Source organism: Polistes dominula, unplaced genomic scaffold, assembly GCF_049000335.1.
Source record: "Polistes dominula isolate Pdom_NZ unplaced genomic scaffold, Pdom_raw_medaka contig_25, whole genome shotgun sequence".
Lineage (NCBI taxonomy): Eukaryota > Metazoa > Arthropoda > Insecta > Hymenoptera > Vespidae > Polistes > Polistes dominula.
Window position 1 is genome coordinate 4,395,119 of NW_028301094.1, and position 15,372 is coordinate 4,410,490.

Consider the following 15,372-nt stretch of genomic DNA (forward strand, 5'->3'; position numbering starts at 1 on the left):
ACACAGAATGCATATCAAGAAAACACACACATAAACACTACTACTAACCAAAGCTCTATATTTACAGAACTATCATCAGAAATTAATAAAATAAATCAGATTTGCAATATTAATGTAATGCTTAAATTAGTAAAAGAATTAAGGGAAAAACTAGAAAAATGTCACAATAGAAGGGAACAATTTTTGGTATTTGTCAACTTCTCTGAATCATTGGAGGCACAATGGACAGATTAAAAATTTGTAGTTGGAATGCAAATGGACTAAGGGGAAGAATGGGCGAATTAATAGAGTACTTAGATAGAAATAAGATAGATATATTATTACTTAATGAAACCAAATTTACTTGCAGGGATAAATTAAAAATTAAAAGTTATGTTTGCTACAGAAAAGAACGGGATAACTCCGCAGGAGGGATAGCTATTTTGATTAAGAATACTATTCCACATAAACCACTCAGTATTAATACTAATTTAACATTAGAAGTTGCTGGAATAAAGCTGTTAAGCGACATCAACATAATATCCACCTACAGAAGGCCTTGCTGGACTCTCAATGAACAGGAAATTAATACTTTAATGAACACAGGAGAAAAAGTATTGATCGTAGGAGATCTAAATGCAACGCATCTTGCTTGGAATTGCAACAGAATCAACAAGAGTGGGAAAATCTTACATGACTTTACACAAAATAATAACTGTGCAATAATGTTTCCGAATGAACCAACCAATTACCCTCCCAATAATACAACACCATCAACTATAGACATAATAATAAATAAAAATGTAAGAAACATTTCAGATATAGAAGTACAACACGAGCTAAGTTCAGATCATAATCCAATAATATTTTACCTTGGAGCTCAGCACAAAAAATATAGAAACATAAAATGCTACATTTACGAAGAAGCAGACTGGGGAAAATTTCGACAACTATTAAATTACAGAGTACAAATTACATCAAAACTAACGTCCTCACAAGAAATAGATTTAGAAGTACAAAAACTTACAAATAATATTAACTATTGTGTTCAACAAAGTATTCCTATTAGACAAGTAAGTAATACTAATGATAGACTGCCTTATGATATACTAAATTTAATTAAGAGTAGAAATAAGATAAGGAAAAGGTGGCAACGAACTCGAATGCCACAAGTCAAAATAGAATTAAATGAAGCAAATAGGACTATTAAGAGAAAAATAAGAGAATATAGAAATGAAAAATGGAATAAACAACTTAAAAAACTCAATCCCAAGGATAACTCTCTTTGGAGAATGACAAAAATCTTCAAGACAGAATACAATAGAATACCTACACTAGAGAAAAACGGTATTGAGGCTATAACAACAGAAGAAAAAGCTAATCTACTGGCTTCACAGTTCGAAGATGTATACAATATTAATCTCGCAAATAATACAACAGCGCAGAAAAATGTTATAGAAACAGTAAAGAACTATTTGGAAAGTACAGTAACCAAAGAAGCTCAAAAATACTACACCAACCCTAAAGAAATCACTCAAGAAATAAATAAACTACCTTCGAAAAAAGCACCTGGTTTGGACAGTATTCAAAATATAATTCTTAAAAACTTACCAAAGAAAATAATAGTACAAATAATGTATATAATAAATGCATCGATTAAATATGCTCACTTTACATCTCACTGGAAAACTGGACTCGTAACTCCGATACTTAAGCCTGGTAAGAAGAGTAATGACCCAAGTAGTTATAGGCCAATTTGCCTACTAAGTACACTAAGCAAATTAACAGAAAAAATAATATTAAAACGATTTCATAACCACGAAAGTAAACACGAAATCTTAACACTAAACATACCATAACGGGTCAAATGACCCATTTTGAACTTTTGCATTGAAAATGCACGTATAATTTTATTGCGTTTGCACATTTGACTTCATGACTTTTTCTAAGTTATTAATATATAGTTATAAAAATTTTTTTGTTTTGTTTTGTTTTGTTTTTTCTGAGTAATCATTGTTGTATACCGATATCTACCACAATGGGTCATTTGACCCGGAGAGAATTTTTTTGTTTTATGAGATTATCGAGTCATATTTGTAGTCAGTAAGTTGCACATTCTTCCAAAGACTGTTGCGTAAAGTAGTTCAACGAAAATAGCTCAGAATAATTTTAAGAAAATATCAAATTTTAGATTGAAAATAGCTTTTTAGTGTAAGAAAAAGTAGCAAAAATTGCAAGTCTTGGTAAGTACCTAGCTTATATTTTATTTTGATAGCTATAGTAATACAGGTCATTTTTTACCCAGAAAAATGTCGAAGCAAACAAGACAGTACAAGTTCTTAGAGGATATAAATATTATTGGCGAAGAGTTTTCAGAAATTAGTGAAGATGAATTTTCTGAAAATGAAGATATATTGGTTGCAAATAAAAATGAGTTTGATTCTACAGATACTGACGATGAAGAGGAAAATATTGTGAATGTATGTAGTGGCCGAAAAAGAATAAGATTACTCTCAAGTTCGGAAGAAAGTGAAGTAGAAATAAATGAACAAAATGTTGCGAATGATGGATCTGTTTGGCAACAAATGCAAGTAGGTGGCACACCTGGAAGAGCACCACTTCATAACATTTTCAGGCAAGAAGTAGGCCCAACAGGATATGCAAAACGTCATATAATGAAAGGTAAAATTAGTACTGCATTTTCATTGATAATTGACCACCGGATTATGAACCATATAAGAACATGCACAATAGAAGAAGCAAAGAGAGTTTTAGGTTCCGATTGGAGTTTATCTAAAAAAAAATTAGATGCATTCATTGCAATTTTATATGCTCGAGCTGCATATGGAGGAAATAATTTGAATATTTCCTTTTTGTGGAATAACATATGGGGGCCTAAATTTTTTTCTGAAACTATGAGCAGAAATAATTTTACCGAAATTCTTAGATTTATTCGTTTTGATAAAAAAAGTCAGCGGAGCCAACGTTTGAAAACAGATAAATTCGCTATGGTATCTGCAATTTGGAATATTTTCATTGAGAACAGCCAAAACTGTTACAAACCGGGTGAAAATATTACTATAGACGAACAGCTATTTCCAACTAAAGTACGATGTAGATTTACGCAATACATGCCTAACAAGCCGGATAAATTTGGAATCAAATTTTGGTTAGCATCGGACGTCGATAGCAAATACGTCATAAATGCACTTCCATATCTTGGAAAAGATGAATATAGGCCCTCTTCAGTACCACTCTCTGAATATGTTGTACTCAAACTCATTGAGCCATTTACGGGTTGCGGAAGAACTGTGACCACAGACAACTTCTTCACAAGCAAATCCCTAGCAACACAACTCCAAGCCAAAAAAACTACGTTAGTTGGAACTATTCGGTCAAATAAAAGAGAATTACCACTAATTGCGAAGCAAAAGAAAGATGATATGGAACGATTTTCATCGAAAATTTTTACAACAGATAATTGTACTCTTACAATCTATAAAAGTAAGCCAACAAAAAAAGTACTTTTACTTAGTTCTAAACATAAATTCGTTAAAGTAGAAAACAATGATAAACGTTTACCTGAAACTGTTTCATATTACAATAAAACCAAATTTGGTGTAGACATGACCGATCAAATGGCGAGGAAATTTACTACAAAATCTAAGTCTTGCAGATGGCCTCTCCAAATTTTTTTCAATATCCTTGATCTAGCTGGCATAAATGCCTGGATTTTGTACAAGCAAACGACAGGAGAAAATATCTCGAGACAAGATTTTTTACTCAAGCTAGCAGAAGAACTTGGCGCCGATTTTCGAGAAGCCCGTGAACAACCAAAACAAGAAACAAATACGAAAGGATCGTTGCCTAAGTCTACTACAGATGCTTATAAACGTATGAGATGTCAAATAGGATACTGTAAAGAAAATAAAACCAACAAAATTTGCTCTAAATGTAAAAAATATGTTTGCGGAAAATGTACAATGGACACACTTATATGTAAAAAATGCGATGAACTATGAATTAAAAATTTTTATTTTTTGCTTTTGTAATAGAAATGCTCAACATACTATTTTGTTTAATTATAATAAATTTAATTTATATTTTTATTTCCTTCCTAACATCCATATTTCATACATTCAAGCATGAAACATAAAGTCGGGTCATTTGACCCGCTATGGTAGAAATAGGTATATATTAAGTCTTGGTATGATTAGTGTTAATAGATGAGCAGTTCGGATTCAGGAAAAATCACAACACGGTACAACAGGTTACAAGAATAGTAAACGACATTAGCATCAACTTTAACAGAAACAAGGTAACGGTGATGGCATTGCTTGACATAGAAAAAGCATTTGATAAGGTTTGGCAATATGCCGTATTATATAAAATGATTAAATACAAGTATCCGGACGTTCTTATTAAATTTATACACTCTTATCTTAAAGATAGACATCTAATAGTAACAGTAGACGGCGAAAAATCTGCCAAACGTAAAGTCAGAGCAGGAGTACCACAAGGATCGGTTCTCGGTCCGAAGCTGTTCACCATCTTTATAAATGACATACCAAAATTTGAAAAAACTAATACTGCCTTATTCGCCGACGACTTAGCCATATACTCACACTCATTCTCAGCAATAGTAGCAGCGAAGCAATTGCAAATACATATCTCCTTACTAGAAAAATATTATAGCAACTGGAAAATAAAAGTAAATGAAACCAAAACAGAGGTAATTGTAATCAGTAAAAAATACAATAACATAAAAATCTTCCAGCCAATCACAGTATATGGCCATCCAATAAAACCCGTACATTCAGTAAAATATTTAGGAGTCCATCTTGATTCCAAATTAACATATCATATGCATATGAAACAAATTATAACGAAAATATATGCAGTAATGAAGAAATTATATCCACTATTAGTAAGAAACTCACCACTATCGTCTTCAAACAAAAAACTCATATACAAAACAATACTAAGGCCTATAATCACATATGCTGCACCTGTCTGGTGCAGTGCAGCTAAAACACAAATAAAGAAATTGCAAATTTTACAAAACAAATGCCTAAGATTGATACTTTCTGCAGACAGATACACTCCAATTATACACCTACATGATGAAACAAACATAGAATATATCGATGATTATATTAAACAACTAGGAGAAAGATTTTATGAAAATCAATTAAAGAGCAATAGACTATTACGAGATATTACTAAATTAAGAAGCTACAATATGCCTTTCGAATATAAGCATAAAATACCTTATGATAAATTACACATCTTTAACACATTCATAGATTAATTACACATAAAACTAGTACATTCCCGAAAGTAGGTTTTTCTCATATTGTTTTCCTACAGACACTGACTTACCAATCTATACACCACATCTGATAATGTTAACTCAAACCAAAGAATAAGCTTAATAATATTAAATAAGAACTGTAGATTAAACTCTTAGATTAGAGTAGGTGCTACAATCTAAACGTAAAACTGTTAAGTGCCTTTATATATTTGTAAAAATGTATTAATGTACATAATATTGTTATTATTTTTGAATAAAGTTAAATAAAAAAAAAAAAAAAAAAAAAAAAAAAAAAAAAAGTTCTCGTCCGATCACTTAAGTCAAGCAGCACTGGGCACGGTTAGTACTTGGATGGGTGACCGCTTGGGAACACCGTGTGCTGTTAACACCTTCCTTTTTTTTTTTTTTTATTCAATTTTTCTTTATAATGGTTGTCATAATCAAACTAAACATTTTTGGAAAATATCTTTTTCTTTTTTAGACAAAATCACGTACTTCAAGATTCTTTGTCAACTTCTTAACTATCTATATTAGTAATAGAACTTTTTGACGATTCAATCCCAAAATTTCCATGAAATCCATATTTCTCATGAGCGACATGCTTTGTCGTACCATAACTTTTTACAACGTCGTAGAAGCTGCTAGTTGTGGAATCAATAAATTAGGCCTGTTTTACCGTTTTTTGTTTTCTTTTGCTTTTTTCTTTTTTTTTTTTTTATACTTGAAATTAAGATGTACATGACAAGAGCATTTAGTATAATAAATTCTGTCGTTAACGGCCATACCGTGCTGAAAATACAAGTTCTCGTCCGATCACTTAAGTCAAGCAGCACTGGGCACGGTTAGTACTTGGATGGGTGACCGCTTGGGAACACCGTGTGCTGTTAACACCTTCCTTTTTTTTTTTTTTATTCAATTTTTCTTTATAATGGTTGTCATAATCAAACTAAACATTTTTGGAAAATATCTTTTTCTTTTTTAGACAAATTACGTACTTCAAGATTCTTTGTCAACTTCTTAACTATCTATATTAGTAATAGAACTTTTTGACGATTCAATCCCAAAATTTCCATGAAATCCATATTTCTCATGAGCGACATGCTTTGTCGTACCATAACTTTTTACAACGTCGTAGAAGCTGCTAGTTGTGGAATCAATGAATTAGGCCTGTTTTACCGTTTTTTGTTTTCTTTTGCTTTTTTCTTTTTTTTTATACTTGAAATTAAGATGTACATGACAAGAGCATTTAGTATAATAAATTCTGTCGTTAACGGCCATACCGTGCTGAAAATACAAGTTCTCGTCCGATCACTTAAGTCAAGCAGCACTGGGCACGGTTAGTACTTGGATGGGTGACCGCTTGGGAACACCGTGTGCTGTTAACACCTTCCTTTTTTTTTTTTATTCAATTTTTCTTTATAATGGATGTCATAATGAAACTAAAAATTTTTGGAAAATATCTTTTTCTTTTTTAGACAAAATCACATACTTCAAGATTCTTTGTCAACTTCTTAACTATCTATATTAGTAATAGAACTTTTTGACGATTCAATCCCAAAATTTCCATGAAATCCATATTTCTCATGAGCGACATGCTTTGTCGTACCATAACTTTTTACAACGTCGTAGAAGCTGCTAGTTGTGGAATCAATAAATTAGGCCTGTTTTACCGTTTTTTGTTTTCTTTTGCTTTTTTCTTTTTTTTTTTTTTATACTTGAAATTAAGATGTACATGACAAGAGCATTTAGTATAATAAATTCTGTCGTTAACGGCCATACCGTGCTGAAAATACAAGTTCTCGTCCGATCACTTAAGTCAAGCAGCACTGGGCACGGTTAGTACTTGGATGGGTGACCGCTTGGGAACACCGTGTGCTGTTAACAACTTCCTTTTTTTTTTTTATTCAATTTTTCTTTATAATGGTTGTCATAATCAAACTAAAAATTTTTGGAAAATATCTTTTTCTTTTTTAGACAAAATCACATACTTCAAGATTCTTTGTCAACTTCTTAACTATCTATAGTAGTAATAGAACTTTTTGACGATTCAATCCCAAAATTTCCATGAAAACCATGTTTCTCATGAGCGACATGCTTTGTCGTACCATAACTTTTTACAACGTCGTAGAAGCTGCTAGTTGTGGAATCAATGAATTAGGCCTGTTTTACCGTTTTTTGTTTTCTTTTGCTTTTTTCTTTTTTTTTATACTTGAAATTAAGATGTACATGACAAGAGCATTTAGTATAATAAATTCTGTCGTTAACGGCCATACCGTGCTGAAAATACAAGTTCTCGTCCGAGTCCGACTCGGACCACCGTGCGGTTCGGACGTGTCCGTGAGTTCTTGTCCGAATTTAACAACATTCTCAAAGCTTATTAAGAATAACAAACTGAAATCACGTCTGTGATAGATATTAATTGTAAATTTTTAAATCGTGCAATATAGATCTGTGCAATTTATAAGCAAAGTGATAAAATAAAAATTAACGATCCTAACCTCCAAAACGAAAGCGTCGTCTCTGATGCATCGGAGAGCGAAAAATGCCAAATTAATGACTTCATAATCAAAACTAATAAAAGAAAATTACAAAACGTAGAAGTTTCTGATATGCAATCAAAGAAACAAAAAAGCAAAATGTTGGAAGGGGACATAACCCTTAATGTACCTACATCTAACAAATACAGCGTTCTCAGTGACATGGAAACGGATGACGAAGACTCTGACATACCAAAAAGTAAAAACGACGCTCATCGCACTGATGATCAACTAAAAATACATAAAACTAAACCAGAAAGAAACCCTCCACCCTTGGTCATACATGGAGAAATAAGTGAGCATAGTAAATTCTTAAACGCAATTAGTAAAATACTAAAAGATAAATTTTACATAAAGTACAGGAAAGGTTACACAGAAGTGTATACTAAAACGAAACAAGATTATCAATCATTAAAAACGCAGTGGCAAAGCAGCAGCGTGCAATTTCACACGTTTACAGAAAAAGACAATAAAAAACGTGTATTTGTAATAAGGGGGCTTAATGCAAATACAAACATAACAGAAATTATACAAGAACTTAATGATCAAGATATTAACACTAGCCAAGCTAATTTGATGAAAAATACAGCGAGCCCACTTTTTATGGTAACATGCGGTGCTAACATAACCTTAACACAACTAAAGCATAAAGTACGGTACCTTAACAAGACAAAAATCACTTGGGAACCATACATGAACAAGAAAAGAATAACTCAGTGTCATAGATGTCAAGAGTGGGGACATGCAACCTCGAATTGCTATGCAGAACCGGTCTGCTTAAAATGCTCCAAAAATCATCTTACCAAAGATTGTAATAAATCCAAAGATGTACCTGCTACTTGTGCCAACTGTGGTGGAGACCATCCAGCAAATGCAACAGTATGTAAGGCATACCAAAGAAGACTCAATCTCCTTACAAATAAAAGCAATAGTACTAATATCAAGAATTTACAAAAAGGTAGGGTGTCCACACAAACACTCCAACTAAATAATGACAAGGAATTTCCACTTCTTAAAACAAAAGTACCTACTACAAATCCATGGAACGCCACGAGCATGTTATTTCAAAATAAAAACACACAGAATGCATATCAAGAAAACACACACATAAACACTACTACTAACCAAAGCTCTATATTTACAGAACTATCATCAGAAATTAATAAAATAAATCAGATTTGCAATATTAATGTAATGCTTAAATTAGTAAAAGAATTAAGGGAAAAACTAGAAAAATGTCACAATAGAAGGGAACAATTTTTGGTATTTGTCAACTTCTCTGAATTATTGGAGGCACAATGGACAGATTAAAAATTTGTAGTTGGAATGCAAATGGACTAAGGGGAAGAATGGGCGAATTAATAGAGTACTTAGATAGAAATAAGATAGATATATTATTACTTAATGAAACCAAATTTACTTGCAGGGATAAATTAAAAATTAAAAGTTATATTTGCTACAGAAAAGAACGGGATAACTCCGCAGGAGGGGTAGCTATTTTGATTAAGGATACTATTCCACATAAACCACTCAGTATTAATACTAATTTAACATTAGAAGTTGCTGGAATAAAGCTGTTAAGCGACATCAACATAATATCCACTTACAGAAGGCCTTGCTGGACTCTCAATGAACAGGAAATTAATACATTAATGAACACAGGAGAAAAAGTATTGATCGTAGGAGATCTAAATGCAACACATCTTGCTTGGAATTGCAACAGAATCAACAAGAGTGGGAAAATCTTACATGACTTTACACAAAATAATAACTGTGCAATAATGTTTCCGAATGAACCAACCAATTACCCTCCCAATAATACAACACCATCAACTATAGACATAATAATAAATAAAAATGTAAGAAACATTTCAGATATAGAAGTACAACACGAGCTAAGTTCAGATCATAATCCAATAATATTTTACCTTGGAGCTCAGCACAAAAAATATAGAAACATAAAATGCTACATTTACGAAGAAGCAGACTGGGGAAAATTTCGACAACTATTAAATTACAGAGTACAAATTACATCAAAACTAACGTCCTCACAAGAAATAGATTTAGAAGTACAAAAACTTACAAATAATATTAACTATTGTGTTCAACAAAGTATTCCTATTAGACAAGTAAGTAATACTAATGATAGACTGCCTTATGATATACTAAATTTAATTAAGAGTAGAAATAAGATAAGGAAAAGGTGGCAACGAACTCGAATGCCACAAGTCAAAATAGAATTAAATGAAGCAAATAGGACTATTAAGAGAAAAATAAGAGAATATAGAAATGAAAAATGGAATAAACAACTTAAAAAACTCAATCCCAAGGATAACTCCCTTTGGAGAATGACAAAAATCTTCAAGACAGAATACAATAGAATACCTACACTAGAGAAAAGCGGTATTGAGGCTATAACAACAGAAGAAAAAGCTAATCTACTGGCTTCACAGTTCGAAGATGTGTACAATATTAATCTCACAAATAATACAACAGCGCAGAAAAACGTTATAGAAACAGTAAAGAACTATTTGGAAAGTACAGTAACCAAAGAAACTCAAAAATACTACACCAACCCTAAAGAAATCACTCAAGAAATAAATAAACTACCTTCGAAAAAAGCACCTGGTTTGGACAGTATTCAAAATATAATTCTTAAAAACTTACCAAAGAAAATAATAGTACAAATAATGTATATAATAAATGCATCGATTAAATATGCTCACTTTACATCTCACTGGAAAACTGGACTCGTAACTCCGATACTTAAGCCTGGTAAGAAGAGTAATGACCCAAGTAGTTATAGGCCAATTTGCCTACTAAGTACACTAAGCAAATTAACAGAAAAAATAATATTAAAACGATTTCATAACCACGAAAGTAAACACGAAATCTTAATAGATGAGCAGTTCGGATTCAGGAAAAATCACAACACGGTACAACAGGTTACAAGAATAGTAAACGACATTAGCATCAACTTTAACAGAAACAAGGTAACGGTGATGGCATTGCTTGACATAGAAAAAGCATTTGATAAGGTTTGGCAATATGCCGTATTATATAAAATGATTAAATACAAGTATCCGGACGTTCTTATTAAATTTATACACTCTTATCTTAAAGATAGACATCTAATAGTAACAGTAGACGGCGAAAAATCTGCCAAACGTAAAGTCAGAGCAGGAGTACCACAAGGATCGGTTCTCGGTCCGAAGCTGTTCACCATCTTTATAAACGACATACCAAAATTTGAAAAAACTAATACTGCCTTATTCGCCGACGACTTAGCCATATACTCACACTCATTCTCAGCAATAGTAGCAGCGAAGCAATTGCAAATACATATCTCCTTACTAGAAAAATATTATAGCAACTGGAAAATAAAAGTAAATGAAACCAAAACAGAGGTAATTGTAATCAGTAAAAAATACAATAACATAAAAATCTTCCAGCCAATCACAGTATATGGCCATCCAATAAAACCCGTACATTCAGTAAAATATTTAGGAGTCCATCTTGATTCCAAATTAACATATCATATGCATATGAAACAAATTATAACGAAAATATATGCAGTAATGAAGAAATTATATCCACTATTAGTAAGAAACTCACCACTATCGTCTTCAAACAAAAAACTCATATACAAAACAATACTAAGGCCTATAATCACATATGCTGCACCTGTCTGGTGCAGTGCAGCTAAAACACAAATAAAGAAATTGCAAATTTTACAAAACAAATGCCTAAGATTGATACTTTCTGCAGACAGATACACTCCAATTATACACCTACATGATGAAACAAACATAGAATATATCGATGATTATATTAAACAACTAGGAGAAAGATTTTATGAAAATCAATTAAAGAGCAATAGACTATTACGAGATATTACTAAATTAAGAAGCTACAATATGCCTTTCGAATATAAGCATAAACTACCTTATGATAAATTACAAATCTTTAACACATTCATAGATTAATTACACATAAAACTAGTACATTTCCGAAAGTAGGTTTTTCTCATATTGTTTTCCTACAGACACTGACTTACCAATCTATACACCACATCTGATAATGTTAACTCAAACCAAAGAATAAGCTTAATAATATTAAATAAGAACTGTAGATTAAACTCTTAGATTAGAGTAGGTGCTACAATCTAAACGTAAAACTGTTAAGTGCCTTTATATATTTGTAAAAAATGTATTAATGTACATAATATTGTTATTATTTTTGAATAAAGTTTAATAAAAAAAAAAAAAAGTTCTCGTCCGATCACTTAAGTCAAGCAGCACTGGGCACGGTTAGTACTTGGATGGGTGACCGCTTGGGAACACCGTGTGCTGTTAACACCTTCCTTTTTTTTTTTTTTTATTTAATTTTTCTTTATAATGGTTGTCATAATCAAACTTAACATTTTTTGAAAATATCTTTTCCTTTTTTAGACAAAATCACGTACTTCAAGATTCTTTGTCAACTTCTTAATTATCTATATTAGTAATAGAACTTTTTGACGATTCAATCCTAAAATTTCCATGAAAACCATGTTTCTCATGAGCGACATGCTTTGTCGTACCATAACTTTTTACAACGTCGTAGAAGTTGCTAGTTGTGGAATCAATCAATTAGGCCTGTTTTACCGTTTTTTGTTTTCTTTTGCTTTTTTCTTTTTTTTTTTTTTTATACTTGAAATTAAGATGTACATGACAAGAACATTTAGTATAATAAATTCTGTTGTTAACGGCCATACCGTGCTGAAAATACAAGTTCTCGTCCGATCACTTAAGTCAAGCAGCACTGGGCACGGTTAGTACTTGGATGGGTGACCGCTTGGGAACACCGTGTGCTGTTAACACCTTCCTTTTTTTTTTTTTTTATTCAATTTTTCTTTATAATGGTTGTCATAATCAAACTAAACATTTTTGGAAAATATCTTTTTCTTTTTTAGACAAAATCACGTACTTCAAGATTCTTTGTCAACTTCTTAACTATCTATATTAGTAATAGAACTTTTTGACGATTCAATCCCAAAATTTCCATGAAATCCATATTTCTCATGAGCGACATGCTTTGTCGTACCATAACTTTTTACAACGTCGTAGAAGCTGCTAGTTGTGGAATCAATGAATTAGGCCTGTTTTACCGTTTTTTGTTTTCTTTTGCTTTTTTCTTTTTTTTTATACTTGAAATTAAGATGTACATGACAAGAGCATTTAGTATAATAAATTCTGTCGTTAACGGCCATACCGTGCTGAAAATACAAGTTCTCGTCCGCGAGTCCGACTCGGACCACCGTGCGGTTCGGACGCGTCCGTGAGTTCTTGTCCGAATTTAACAACATTCACAAAGCAAATTAAGAATAACAAACTGAAATCACGTCTGTGATAGATATTGATTGTAAATTTTCAAATTGTGCAATATAGATTTGTGCAATTTATAAGCTAAGTGATAGAATAAAAGATTAACGATTCTAACCTCCAAAACGAAAGCGTAGTCTCTGATGCATCGGAGAGCGAAAAATGCCAAATTAATGACTTCATAATCAAAACTAATAAAAGAAAATTACAAAACGTAGAAGTTTCTGATATGCAATCAAAGAAACAAAAAAGCAAAATGTTGGAAGGGGACATAACCCTTAATGTACCTACATCTAACAAATACAGCGTTCTCAGTGACATGGAAACGGATGACGAAGACTCTGACATACCAAAAAGTAAAAACGACGCTCATCGCACTGATGATCAACTAAAAATACATAAAACTAAACCAGAAAGAAACCCTCCACCCTTGGTCATACATGGAGAAATAAGTGAGCATAGCAAATTCATAAATGCAATTAGTAAAATTCTAAAAGATAAATTTTACATAAAGTACAGGAAAGGTTACACAGAAGTGTATACTAAAACGAAACAAGACTATCAATCATTAAAAACGCAGTGGCAAAGCAGCAGCGTGCAATTTCACACGTTTACAGAAAAAGACAATAAAAAACGTGTATTTGTAATAAGGGGGCTTAATGCAAATACAAACATAACAGAAATTATACAAGAACTTAATGATCAAGATATTAACACTAGCCAAGCTAATTTGATGAAAAATACAGCGAGCCCACTTTTTATGGTAACATGCGGTGCTAACATAACCTTAACACAACTAAAGCATAAAGTACGGTACCTGAACAAGACAAAAATCACTTGGGAACCATACATGAACAAGAAAAGAATAACTCAGTGCCATAGATGTCAAGAGTGGGGACATGCAACCTCGAATTGCTATGCAGAACCGGTCTGCTTAAAATGCTCCAAAAATCATCTTACCAAAGATTGTAATAAATCCAAAGATGTACCTGCTACTTGTGCCAACTGTGGTGGAGACCATCCAGCAAATGCAACAGTATGTAAGGCATACCAAAGAAGACTCAATCTCCTTACAAATAAAAGCAATAGTACTAATATCAAGAATTTACAAAAAGGTAGGGTGTCCACACAAACACTCCAACTAAATAATGACAAGGAATTTCCACTTCTTAAAACAAAAGTACCTACTACAAATCCATGGAACGCCACGAGCATGTTATTTCAAAATAAAAACACACAGAATGCATATCAAGAAAACACACACATAAACACTACTACTAACCAAAGCTCTATATTTACAGAACTATCATCAGAAATTAATAAAATAAATCAGATTTGCAATATTAATGTAATGCTTAAATTAGTAAAAGAATTAAGGGAAAAACTAGAAAAATGTCACAATAGAAGGGAACAATTTTTGGTATTTGTCAACTTCTCTGAATCATTGGAGGCACAATGGACAGATTAAAAATTTGTAGTTGGAATGCAAATGGACTAAGGGGAAGAATGGGCGAATTAATAGAGTACTTAGATAGAAATAAGATAGATATATTATTACTTAATGAAACCAAATTTACTTGCAGGGATAAATTAAAAATTAAAAGTTATGTTTGCTACAGAAAAGAACGGGATAACTCCGCAGGAGGGATAGCTATTTTGATTAAGAATACTATTCCACATAAACCACTCAGTATTAATACTAATTTAACATTAGAAGTTGCTGGAATAAAGCTGTTAAGCGACATCAACATAATATCCACCTACAGAAGGCCTTGCTGGACTCTCAATGAACAGGAAATTAATACTTTAATGAACACAGGAGAAAAAGTATTGATCGTAGGAGATCTAAATGCAACGCATCTTGCTTGGAATTGCAACAGAATCAACAAGAGTGGGAAAATCTTACATGACTTTACACAAAATAATAACTGTGCAATAATGTTTCCGAATGAACCAACCAATTACCCTCCCAATAATACAACACCATTAACTATAGACATAATAATAAATAAAAATGTAAGAAACATTTCAGATATAGAAGTACAACACGAGCTAAGTTCAGATCATAATCCAATAATATTTTACCTTGGAGCTCAGCACAAAAAATATAGAAACATAAAATGCTACATTTACGAAGAAGCAGACTGGGGAAAATTTCGACAACTATTAAATTACAGAG

General features: G+C 32.1%; 4 non-coding genes across 4 annotated transcripts; all 4 read left to right on the plus strand.

Moving 5' to 3' along the window:
- Positions 1-6,064: 6,064 nt before the first annotated feature.
- On the plus strand, positions 6,065-6,183 carry LOC149031231 (5S ribosomal RNA). The gene has a single exon (XR_016177958.1). It is a non-coding gene; the product is annotated as a 5S ribosomal RNA (ribosomal RNA).
- Positions 6,184-6,559: 376 nt separating this feature from the next.
- Positions 6,560-6,678, plus strand: LOC149031232 (5S ribosomal RNA). The gene has a single exon (XR_016177969.1). It is a non-coding gene; the product is annotated as a 5S ribosomal RNA (ribosomal RNA).
- A 380-nt stretch (positions 6,679-7,058) lies between these two features.
- LOC149031233 (5S ribosomal RNA) lies at positions 7,059-7,177 on the plus strand. Its single transcript, XR_016177925.1, has one exon. It is a non-coding gene; the product is annotated as a 5S ribosomal RNA (ribosomal RNA).
- Positions 7,178-12,572: 5,395 nt separating this feature from the next.
- On the plus strand, positions 12,573-12,691 carry LOC149031234 (5S ribosomal RNA). Its single transcript, XR_016177927.1, has one exon. It is a non-coding gene; the product is annotated as a 5S ribosomal RNA (ribosomal RNA).
- The last annotated feature ends 2,681 nt before the right edge of the window (positions 12,692-15,372 follow it).